Source organism: Ambystoma mexicanum, chromosome 6p (genome assembly GCF_040938575.1).
Source record: "Ambystoma mexicanum isolate Mex_15411 chromosome 6p, UKY_AmexF1_1, whole genome shotgun sequence".
In the NCBI taxonomy this organism is placed as follows: Eukaryota; Metazoa; Chordata; class Amphibia; order Caudata; family Ambystomatidae; genus Ambystoma; species Ambystoma mexicanum.
Window position 1 is genome coordinate 1111384596 of NC_090935.1, and position 12815 is coordinate 1111397410.

A 12815-nucleotide genomic window follows, 5' to 3' on the forward strand; every position below is an offset into this window, starting at 1 on the left:
CCTAAGTCTCCTGAAGGGGCACAGTTCCATGAAGAGTTGGGAGGACCTGCACCTGTGGAAAGCATCCTCCTCAGTCGTGCAGCATGCTTGCACAAGACTATCTCCCGCAGCTGGCTGCACAGGGATACTTCTGCAGTGGACTGAGTCTCCTGAAGGGGCACAGTTCCATGAAGAGTTGGGAGGACCTGCACCTGTGGAAAGCATCCGCCTCAGTCGTGCAGCATGCTGGCACAAGACTATCTCTCGCAGCTGACTGCACAGGGATACTTCTGCAGTGGCCTGAGTCTCCTGAAGGGGCACAGTTCCATGAAGAGTTGGGTGGACCTGAACCTGTGGAAAGCATCCGCTTAAGTCGTGCAGCATGCTGCCACAAGACTGTCTCCGGCAGCTGGCTGCACAGGGATACTTCTGCAGTGGCCTGAGTCTCCTGAAGGGGCACAGTTCCATGAAGAGTTGGGAGGACCTGCACCTGTGGAAAGCATCCGCCTCAGTCGTGCAGCATGCTGGCAGAAGACTATCTCCCGCAGCTGGCTGCACAGGGATAATTCTGCAGTGGCCTGAGTCTCCTGAAGGGGCACAGTTCCATGAAGAGTTGAGATGACCTGCACCTGTGGAAAGCATCCGCCTCAGTCGTGCAGCATGCTGCCACAAGACTATCTCCCGCTGCTGGCTGCACAGGGATACTTCTGCAGTGGTCGTAGTCTCCTGAAGGGGCACAGTTCCAGGAAGAGTTAGGAGGACCTGCACCTGTGAAAGCATCCGCCTCAGTCGTGCAGCATGCTGGCACAAGACTATCTCCCGCAGCTGACTGCACAGGGATACATCTGCAGTGGCCTGAGTCTCCTGAAGGGGCACATTTCCATGAAGAGTTGGGTGGACCTGGACCTGTGGAAAGCATCTGCCTCAGTCGTGCAGCATGCTGGCACAAGACTATCTCCTGCAGATGGCTGCACAGGGATACTTCTGCAGTGGCCTGAGTCTCCTGAAGGGGCACAGTTCCAGGAAGAGTTGGGAGGACCTGCACCTGTGAAAGCATCCGCCTCAGTCGTGCAGCATGCTGGCACAAGACTATCTCCCGCAGCTGACTGCACAGGGATACTTCTGCAGTGGCCTGAGTCTCCTGAAGGGGCACAGTTCCATGAAGAGTTGGGTGGACCTGGACCTGTGGAAAGCATCCGCCTCAGTCATGTAGCATGCTGCCACAAGACTATCTCCCGCAGCTGGCTAGACAGGGATACTTCTGCAGTGGCCTGAGTCTCCTGAAGGGGCACAGTTCCATGAAGAGTTGGGAGGACCTGCACCTGTGGAAAGCATCCGCCTCAGTCGTGCAGCATGCTGGCAGAAGACTATCTCCCGCAGCTGGCTGCACAGGGATACTTCTGCAGTGGCCTGAGTCTCCTGAAGGGGCACAGTTCCATGAAGAGTTGGGAGGACCTGCACCTGTGGAAAGCATCCGCCTCAGTCGTGCAGCATGCTTGCACAAGACTATCTCCCGCAGCTGGCTGCACAGGAATACTTCTGCAGTGGACTAAGTCTCCTGAAGGGGCACAGTTCCATGAAGAGTTGGGAGGACCTGCACCCGTGGAAAGCATCCGCCTCAGTCGTGCAGCATGCTGGCACAAGACTATCTCCCGCAGCCGGCTGCACAGGGATACTTCTGCAGTGGCCTGAGTCTCCTGAAGGGGCACAGTTCCATGAAGAGTTGGGAGGACCTGCACCTGTGGAAAGCATCCGCCTCAGCCGTGCAGCATGCTTGCACAAGACTATCTCCCGCAGCTGGCTGCACAGGGATACTTCTGCAGTGGCCTAAGTCTCCTGAAGGGGCACAGTTCCATGAAGAGTTGGGAGGACCTGCACCTGTGGAAAGCATCCTCCTCAGTCGTGCAGCATGCTTGCACAAGACTATCTCCCGCAGCTGGCTGCACAGGGATACTTCTGCAGTGGACTGAGTCTCCTGAAGGGGCACAGTTCCATGAAGAGTTGGGAGGACCTGCACCTGTGGAAAGCATCCGCCTCAGTCGTGCAGCATGCTGGCACAAGACTATCTCTCGCAGCTGACTGCACAGGGATACTTCTGCAGTGGCCTGAGTCTCCTGAAGGGGCACAGTTCCATGAAGAGTTGGGTGGACCTGAACCTGTGGAAAGCATCCGCTTAAGTCGTGCAGCATGCTGCCACAAGACTGTCTCCGGCAGCTGGCTGCACAGGGATACTTCTGCAGTGGCCTGAGTCTCCTGAAGGGGCACAGTTCCATGAAGAGTTGGGAGGACCTGCACCTGTGGAAAGCATCCGCCTCAGTCGTGCAGCATGCTGGCAGAAGACTATCTCCCGCAGCTGGCTGCACAGGGATACTTCTGCAGTGGCCTGAGTCTCCTGAAGGGGCACAGTTCCATGAAGAGTTGGGAGGACCTGCACCTGTGGAAAGCATCCGCCTCAGTCGTGCAGCATGCTGGCAGAAGACTATCTCCCACAGCTGGCTGCACAGGGATACTTCTGCAGTGGCCTGAGTCTCCTGAAGGGGCACAGTTCCATGAAGAGTTGGGAAGACCTGCACCTGTGGAAAGCATCCACCTCATTCGTGCAGCATGCTGGCACAAGACTATCTCCCGCAGCTGGCTGCACAGGGATACTTCTGCAGTGGCCTGAGTCTCCTGAAGGGGCACAGTTCCATGAAGAGTTGAGATGACCTGCACCTGTGGAAAGCATCCACCTCAGTCGTGCAGCATGCTGCCACAAGACTATCTCCCGCTGCTGGCTGCACAGGGATACATCTGAAGTGGCCTGAGTCTCCTGAAGGGGCACAGTTCCATGAAGAGTTGGGTGGACCTGGACCTGTGGAAAGCATCTGCCTCAGTCGTGCAGCATGCTGGCACAAGACTATCTCCCGCAGCTGACTGCACAGGGATACATCTGCAGTGGCCTGAGTCTCCTGAAGGGGCACATTTCCATGAAGAGTTGGGTGGACCTGGACCTGTGGAAAGCATCTGCCTCAGTCGTGCAGCATGCTGGCACAAGACTATCTCCTGCAGATGGCTGCACAGGGATACTTCTGCAGTGGCCTGAGTCTCCTGAAGGGGCACAGTTCCAGGAAGAGTTGGGAGGACCTGCACCTGTGAAAGCATCCGCCTCAGTCGTGCAGCATGCTGGCACAAGACTATCTCCCGCAGCTGACTGCACAGGGATACTTCTGCAGTGGCCTGAGTCTCCTGAAGGGGCACAGTTCCATGAAGAGTTGGGTGGACCTGGACCTGTGGAAAGCATCCGCCTCAGTCATGTAGCATGCTGCCACAAGACTATCTCCCGCAGCTGGCTAGACAGGGATACTTCTGCAGTGGCCTGAGTCTCCTGAAGGGGCACAGTTCCATGAAGAGTTGGGAGGACCTGCACCTGTGGAAAGCATCCGCCTCAGTCGTGCAGCATGCTGGCAGAAGACTATCTCCCGCAGCTGGCTGCACAGGGATACTTCTGCAGTGGCCTGAGTCTCCTGAAGGGGCACAGTTCCATGAAGAGTTGGGAGGACCTGCACCTGTGGAAAGCATCCGCCTCAGTCGTGCAGCATGCTTGCACAAGACTATCTCCCGCAGCTGGCTGCACAGGAATACTTCTGCAGTGGACTAAGTCTCCTGAAGGGGCACAGTTCCATGAAGAGTTGGGAGGACCTGCACCCGTGGAAAGCATCCGCCTCAGTCGTGCAGCATGCTGGCACAAGACTATCTCCTGCAGCCGGCTGCACAGGGATACTTCTGCAGTGGCCTGAGTCTCCTGAAGGGGCACAGTTCCATGAAGAGTTGGGAGGACCTGCACCTGTGGAAAGCATCCGCCTCAGCCGTGCAGCATGCTTGCACAAGACTATCTCCCGCAGCTGGCTGCACAGGGATACTTCTGCAGTGGCCTAAGTCTCCTGAAGGGGCACAGTTCCATGAAGAGTTGGGAGGACCTGCACCTGTGGAAAGCATCCTCCTCAGTCGTGCAGCATGCTTGCACAAGACTATCTCCCGCAGCTGGCTGCACAGGGATACTTCTGCAGTGGACTGAGTCTCCTGAAGGGGCACAGTTCCATGAAGAGTTGGGAGGACCTGCACCTGTGGAAAGCATCCGCCTCAGTCGTGCAGCATGCTGGCACAAGACTATCTCTCGCAGCTGACTGCACAGGGATACTTCTGCAGTGGCCTGAGTCTCCTGAAGGGGCACAGTTCCATGAAGAGTTGGGTGGACCTGAACCTGTGGAAAGCATCCGCTTAAGTCGTGCAGCATGCTGCCACAAGACTGTCTCCGGCAGCTGGCTGCACAGGGATACTTCTGCAGTGGCCTGAGTCTCCTGAAGGGGCACAGTTCCATGAAGAGTTGGGAGGACCTGCACCTGTGGAAAGCATCCGCCTCAGTCGTGCAGCATGCTGGCAGAAGACTATCTCCCGCAGCTGGCTGCACAGGGATACTTCTGCAGTGGCCTGAGTCTCCTGAAGGGGCACAGTTCCATGAAGAGTTGGGAGGACCTGCACCTGTGGAAAGCATCCGCCTCAGTCGTGCAGCATGCTGGCAGAAGACTATCTCCCACAGCTGGCTGCACAGGGATACTTCTGCAGTGGCCTGAGTCTCCTGAAGGGGCACAGTTCCATGAAGAGTTGGGAAGACCTGCACCTGTGGAAAGCATCCACCTCATTCGTGCAGCATGCTGGCACAAGACTATCTCCCGCAGCTGGCTGCACAGGGATACTTCTGCAGTGGCCTGAGTCTCCTGAAGGGGCACAGTTCCATGAAGAGTTGAGATGACCTGCACCTGTGGAAAGCATCCACCTCAGTCGTGCAGCATGCTGCCACAAGACTATCTCCCGCTGCTGGCTGCACAGGGATACATCTGAAGTGGCCTGAGTCTCCTGAAGGGGCACAGTTCCATGAAGAGTTGGGTGGACCTGGACCTGTGGAAAGCATCTGCCTCAGTCGTGCAGCATGCTGGCACAAGACTATCTCCTGCAGCTGGCTGCACAGGGATACTTCTGCAGTGGCCTGAGTCTCCTGAAGGGACACAGTTCCAGGAAGAGTTGGGAGGACCTGCACCTGTGAAAGCATCCGCCTCAGTCGTGCAGCATGCTGGCACAAGACTATCTCCCGCAGCTGACTGCACAGGGATACTTCTGCAGTGGCCTGAGTCTCCTGAAGGGGCACAGTTCCATGAAGAGTTGGGTGGACCTGGACCTGTGGAAAGCATCCGCCTCAGTCATGCAGCATGCTGCCACAAGACTATCTCCCGCAGCTGGCTAGACAGGGATACTTCTGCAGTGGCCTGAGTCTCCTGAAGGGGCACAGTTCCATGAAGAGTTGGGAGGACCTGCCCCTGTGGAAAGCATCCGCCTCAGTCGTGCAGCATGCTGGCACAAGACTATCTCCCGCTGCTGGCTGCACAGGGATACTTCTGCAGTGGCCTGAGTCTCCTGAAGGGGCACAGTTCCATGAAGAGTTGGGAGGAACTGCACCTGTGGAAAGCATCCGCCTAAGTTGTGCAGCATGCTGGCACAAGACTATCTCCCGCAGCTGGCTGCACAGGGATACGTCTGCAGTGGCCTGAGTCTCCTGAAGGGGCACATTTCCATGAAGAGTTGGGAGGACCTGCACCTGTGGAAAGCATCCGCCTCAGTCGTGCAGCATGCTGGCACAAGACTATCTCCCGCAGCTGGCTGCACAGGGATACTTCTGCAGTGGCCTGAGTCTCCTGAAAGGGCACAGTTCCATGAAGAGTTGGGAGGACCTGCACCTGTGGAAAGCATCCGCCTCAGTCGTGCAGCATGCTGGCACAAGACTATCTCCCGCAGCTGGCTGCACAGGGATACTTCTGCAGTGGTCTGAGTCTCCTGAAGGGGCACAGTTCCATGAAGAGTTGGGAGGACCTGCACCTGTGGAAAGCATCCGCCTCAGTCGTGCAGCATGCTGGCACAAGATTATCTCCCGCAGCTGGCTGCACAGGGATACTTCTGCAGTGGCCTGAGTCTCCTGAAGGGGCACAGTTCCATGAAGAGTTGGGTGGACCTGCACCTGTGGAAAGCATCCGCCTCAGTCGTGCAGCATGCTGCCACAAGACTATCTCCCGCAGCTGGCTGCACAGGGATACTTCTGCAGTGCCCTGAGTCTCCTGAAGGGGCACAGTTCCATGAAGAGTTGGGAGGACCTGCACCTGTGGAAAGCATCCGCCTCAGTCATGCAGCATGCTGCCACAAGACTGTCTCCCGCAGCTGGCTGCAGAGGGATACTTCTGCAGTGGCCTGAGTTTCCTGAAGGGGCACAGTTCCATGAAGAGTTGGGAGGACCTGCACCTGTGGAAAGCATCCGCCTCAGTCATGCAGCATGCTGGCACAAGACTGTCTCCCGCAGCTGGCTGCAGAGGGATACTTCTGCAGTGGCCTGAGTTTCCTGAAGGGGCACAGTTCCATGAAGAGTTGGGAGGACCTGCACCTGTGGAAAGCATCCACCTCAGTCGTGCAGCATGCTTGCACAAGACTATCTCCCGCAGCTCGCTGCACAGGGATACTTCTGCAGTGGACTGAGTCTCCTGAAGGGGCACAGTTCCATGAAGAGTTGGGTGGACCTGAACCTGTGGAAAGCATCCGCTTAAGTCGTGCAGCATGCTGCCACAAGACTGTCTCCCGCAGCTGGCTGCACAGGGATACTTCTGCAGTGGCCTGAGTCTCCTGAAGGGGCACAGTTCCATGAAGAGTTGGGAGGACCTGCACCTGTGGAAAGCATCCGCCTCAGTCGTGCAGCATGCTGGCAGAAGACTATCTCCCGCAGCTGGCTGCACAGGGATACTTCTGCAGTGGCCTGAGTCTCCTGAAGGGGCACAGTTCCATGAAGAGTTGGGAGGACCTGCACCTGTGGAAAGCATCCACCTCATTCGTGCAGCATGCTGGCACAAGACTATCTCCCGCAGCTGGCTGCACAGGGATACTTCTGCAGTGGCCTGAGTCTCCTGAAGGGGTACAGTTCCATGAAGAGTTGGGAGGACCTGCACCTGTGGAAAGCATCCGCCTCAGTCGTGCAGCATGCTTGCACAAGACTATCTCCCGCAGCTGGCTGCACAGGGATACTTCTGCAGTGGCCTGAGTCTCCTGAAGGGGCACAGTTCCATGAAGAGTTGAGATGACCTGCACCTGTGGAAAGCATCCGCCTCAGTCGTGCAGCATGCTGCCACAAGACTATCTCCCGCTGCTGGCTGCACAGGGATACCTCTGCAGTGGTCGTAGTCTCCTGAAGGGGCACAGTTCCAGGAAGAGTTAGGAGGACCTGCACCTGTGAAAGCATCCGCCTCAGTCGTGCAGCATGCTGGCACAAGACTATCTCCCGCAGCTGACTGCACAGGGATACATCTGCAGTGGCCTGAGTCTCCTGAAGGGGCATAGTTCCATGAAGAGTTGGGTGGACCTGGACCTGTGGAAAGCATCTGCCTCAGTCGTGCAGCATGCTGGCACAAGACTATCTCCTGCAGCTGGCTGCACAGGGATACTTCTGCAGTGGCCTGAGTCTCCTGAAGGGACACAGTTCCAGGAAGAGTTGGGAGGACCTGCACCTGTGAAAGCATCCGCCTCAGTCGTGCAGCATGCTGGCACAAGACTATCTCCCGCAGCTGACTGCACAGGGATACTTCTGCAGTGGCCTGAGTCTCCTGAAGGGGCACAGTTCCATGAAGAGTTGGGTGGACCTGGACCTGTGGAAAGCATCTGCCTCAGTCATGCAGCATGCTGCCACAAGACTATCTCCCGCAGCTGGCTAGACAGGGATACTTCTGCAGTGGCCTGAGTCTCCTGAAGGGGCACAGTTCCATGAAGAGTTGGGAGGACCTGCACCTGTGGAAAGCATCCGCCTCAGTCGTGCAGCATGCTGGCACAAGACTATCTCCCGCTGCTGGCTGCACAGGGATACTTCTGCAGTGGCCTGAGTCTCCTGAAGGGGCACAGTTCCATGAAGAGTTGGGAGGACCTGCACCTGTGGAAAGCATCCGCCTAAGTCGTGCAGCATGCTGGCACAAGACTATCTCCCGCAGCTGGCTGCACAGGGATACTTCTGCAGTGGCCTGAGTCTCCTGAAGGGGCACATTTCCATGAAGAGTTGGGAGGACCTGCACCTGTGGAAAGCATCCACCTCATTCGTGCAGCATGCTGGCACAAGACTATCTCCCGCAGCTGGCTGCACAGGGATACTTCTGCAGTGGCCTGAGTCTCCTGAAGGGGCACAGTTCCATGAAGAGTTGGGAGGACCTGCACCTGTGGAAAGCATCCGCCTCAGTCGTGCAGCATGCTTGCACAAGACTATCTCCCGCAGCTGGCTGCACAGGGATACTTCTGCAGTGGCCTGAGTCTCCTGAAGAGGCACAGTTCCATGAAGAGTTGAGATGACCTGCACCTGTGGAAAGCATCCACCTCAGTCGTGCATCATGCTGCCACAAGACTATCTCCCGCTGCTGACTGCACAGGGATACATCTGCAGTGGCCTGAGTCTCCTGAAGGGGCACAGTTCCATGAAGAGTTGGGTGGACCTGGACCTGTGGAAAGCATCTGCCTCAGTCGTGCAGCATGCTGGCACAAGACTATCTCCCACAGCTGGCTAGACAGGGATACTTCTGCAGTGGCCTGAGTCTCCTGAAGGGACACAGTTCCATGAAGAGTTGGGAGGACTTGCACCTCTGGAAAGCATCCGACTCAGTCGTGTAGCATGCTGGCACAAGACTATCTCCCGATGCTGGCTGCACAGGGATACTTCTGCAGTGGCCTGAGTCTCCTGAAGGGGCACAGTTCCATGAAGAGTTGGGAGGACCTACATCTGTGGAAAGCATCCGCCTTGGTCGTGCAGCATGCTGGCACAAGACTATCTCCCGCAGCTGGCTGCACAGGGATACTTCTGCAGTGGCCTGAGTCTCCTGAAGGGGCACAGTTCCATGAAGAGTTGGGAGGACCTGCCCCTGTGGAAAGCATCTGCCTCAGTCGTGCAGCATGCTGGCACAAGACTATCTCCCGCAGCTGGCTGCACAGGGATACTTCTGCAGTGGCCTGAGTCTCCTGAAGCGGCAGATTTCCATGAAGAGTTGGGAGGACCTGCATCTGTGGAAATCATCCGCCTCAGTCGTGCAGCATGCTGTACAAGACTATCTCCCGCAGCTGGCTGCACAGGGATACTTCTTCAGTGGACTGAGTCTCCTGAAGGGGCACAGTTCCATGAAGAGTTGGGAGGACCTGCACCTGTGGAAAGCATCCGCCTCAGTCCTGCAGCATGCTGGCACAAGACTATCTCCCGCAGCTGGTTGCACAGGGATACTTCTGCAGTGGCCTGAGTCTCCTGAAGGGGCACAGTTCCATGAAGAGTTGGGAGGACCTGCACCTGTGGAAAGCATCCGCCTCAGCCGTGCAGCATGCTTGCACAAGACTATCTCCCGCAGCTGGCTGCACAGGGATACTTCTGCAGTGGCCTGAGTCTCCTGAAGGGGCACAGTTCCATGAAGAGTTGGGAGGACCTGCACCTGTGGAAAGCATCCTCCTCAGTCGTGCAGCATGCTTGCACAAGACTATCTCCCACAGCTGGCTGCACAGGGATACTTCTGCAGTGGCCTGAGTCTCCTGAAGGGGCACAGTTCCATGAAGAGTTGGGAGGACCTGCACCTGTGGAAAGCATCCGCCTCAGTCGTGCAGCATGCTGGCACAAGACTATCTCCCGCAGCTGGCTGCACAGGGATACTTCCACAGTGGCCTGAGTCTCCTGAAGGGGCACAGTTCCATGAAGAGTTGGGAGGACCTGCACCTGTGGAAAGCATCCGCCTCAGTCGTGCAGCATGCTGGCACAAGACTATCTCCCGCAGCTGGCTGCACAGGGATACTTCTGCAGTGGCCTGAGTCTCCTAAAGGGGCACAGTTCCAGGAAGAATTGGGAGGACCTGCACCTGTGAAAGCATCCACCTCAGTCGTGCAGCATGCTGGCACAAGACTATCTCTCGCAGCTGACTGCACAGGGATACTTCTGCAGTGGCCTGAGTCTCCTGAAGGGGTACAGTTCCATGAAGAGTTGGGTGGACCTGAACCTGTGGAAAGCATCCGCTTAAGTCGTGCAGCATGCTGCCACAAGACTGTCTCCCGCAGCTGGCTGCACAGGGATACTTCTGCAGTGGCCTGAGTCTCCTGAAGGGGCACAGTTCCATGAAGAGTTGGGAGGACCTGCACCTGTGGAAAGCATCCGCCTCAGTCGTGCAGCATGCTGGCAGAAGACTATCTCCCGCAGCTGGCTGCACAGGGATACTTCTGCAGTGGCCTGAGTCTCCTGAAGGGGCACAGTTCCATGAAGAGTTGGGAGGACCTGCACCTGTGGAAAGCATCCGCCTCAGTCGTGCAGCATGCTGGCAGAAGACTATCTCCCGCAGCTGGCTGCACAGGGATACTTCTGCAGTGGCCTGAGTCTCCTGAAGGGGCACAGTTCCATGAAGAGTTGGGAGGACCTGCACCTGTGGAAAGCATCCACCTCATTCGTGCAGCATGCTGGCACAAGACTATCTCCCGCAGCTGGCTGCACAGGGATATTTCTGCAGTGGCCTGAGTCTCCTGAAGGGGCACAGTTCCATGAAGAGTTGGGAGGACCTGCACCTGTGGAAAGCATCCGCCTCAGTCGTGCAGCATGCTTGCACAAGACTATCTCCCGCAGCTGGCTGCACAGGAATACTTCTGCAGTGGACTAAGTCTCCTGAAGGGGCACAGTTCCATGAAGAGTTGGGAGGACCTGCACCTGTGGAAAGCATCCGCCTCAGTCGTGCAGCATGCTGGCACAAGACTATCTCCCGCAGCCGGCTGCACAGGGATACTTCTGCAGTGGCCTGAGTCTCCTGAAGGGGCACAGTTCCATGAAGAGTTGGGAAGACCTGCACCTGTGGAAAGCATCCACCTCATTCGTGCAGCATGCTGGCACAAGACTATCTCCCGCACCTGGCTGCACAGGGATACTTCTGCAGTGGCCTGAGTCTCCTGAAGGGGCACAGTTCCATGAAGAGTTGGGAGGACCTGCACCTGTGGAAAGCATCCGCCTCAGTCGTGCAGCATGCTTGCACAAGACTATCTCCCGCAGCTGACTGCACAGGGATACTTCTGCAGTGGCCTGAGTCTCCTGAAGGGGCATAGTTCCATGAAGAGTTGAGATGACCTGGACCTGTGGAAAGCATCTGCCTCAGTCGTGCAGCATGCTGGCACAAGACTATCTCCTGCAGCTGGCTGCACAGGGATACTTCTGCAGTGGCCTGAGTCTCCTGAAGGGACACAGTTCCAGGAAGAGTTGGGAGGACCTGCACCTGTGAAAGCATCCGCCTCAGTCGTGCAGCATGCTGGCACAAGACTATCTCCCGCAGCTGACTGCACAGGGATACTTCTGCAGTGGCCTGAGTCTCCTGAAGGGGCACAGTTCCATGAAGAGTTGGGTGGACCTGGACCTGTGGAAAGCATCTGCCTCAGTCATGCAGCATGCTGCCACAAGACTATCTCCCGCAGCTGGCTAGACAGGGATACTTCTGCAGTGGCCTGAGTCTCCTGAAGGGGCACAGTTCCATGAAGAGTTGGGAGGACCTGCACCTGTGGAAAGCATCCGCCTCAGTCGTGCAGCATGCTGGCACAAGACTATCTCCCGCTGCTGGCTGCACAGGGATACTTCTGCAGTGGCCTGAGTCTCCTGAAGGGGCACAGTTCCATGAAGAGTTGGGAGGACCTGCACCTGTGGAAAGCATCCGCCTAAGTCGTGCAGCATGCTGGCACAAGACTATCTCCCGCAGCTGGCTGCACAGGGATACTTCTGCAGTGGCCTGAGTCTCCTGAAGGGGCACATTTCCATGAAGAGTTGGGAGGACCTGCACCTGTGGAAAGCATCCACCTCATTCGTGCAGCATGCTGGCACAAGACTATCTCCCGCAGCTGGCTGCACAGGGATACTTCTGCAGTGGCCTGAGTCTCCTGAAGGGGCACAGTTCCATGAAGAGTTGGGAGGACCTGCACCTGTGGAAAGCATCCGCCTCAGTCGTGCAGCATGCTTGCACAAGACTATCTCCCGCAGCTGGCTGCACAGGGATACTTCTGCAGTGGCCTGAGTCTCCTGAAGAGGCACAGTTCCATGAAGAGTTGAGATGACCTGCACCTGTGGAAAGCATCCACCTCAGTCGTGCATCATGCTGCCACAAGACTATCTCCCGCTGCTGACTGCACAGGGATACATCTGCAGTGGCCTGAGTCTCCTGAAGGGGCACAGTTCCATGAAGAGTTGGGTGGACCTGGACCTGTGGAAAGCATCTGCCTCAGTCGTGCAGCATGCTGGCACAAGACTATCTCCCACAGCTGGCTAGACAGGGATACTTCTGCAGTGGCCTGAGTCTCCTGAAGGGACACAGTTCCATGAAGAGTTGGGAGGACTTGCACCTCTGGAAAGCATCCGACTCAGTCGTGTAGCATGCTGGCACAAGACTATCTCCCGATGCTGGCTGCACAGGGATACTTCTGCAGTGGCCTGAGTCTCCTGAAGGGGCACAGTTCCATGAAGAGTTGGGAGGACCTACATCTGTGGAAAGCATCCGCCTTGGTCGTGCAGCATGCTGGCACAAGACTATCTCCCGCAGCTGGCTGCACAGGGATACTTCTGCAGTGGCCTGAGTCTCCTGAAGGGGCACAGTTCCATGAAGAGTTGGGAGGACCTGCCCCTGTGGAAAGCATCTGCCTCAGTCGTGCAGCATGCTGGCACAAGACTATCTCCCGCAGCTGGCTGCACAGGGATACTTCTGCAGTGGCCTGAGTCTCCTGAAGCGGCAGATTTCCATGAAGAG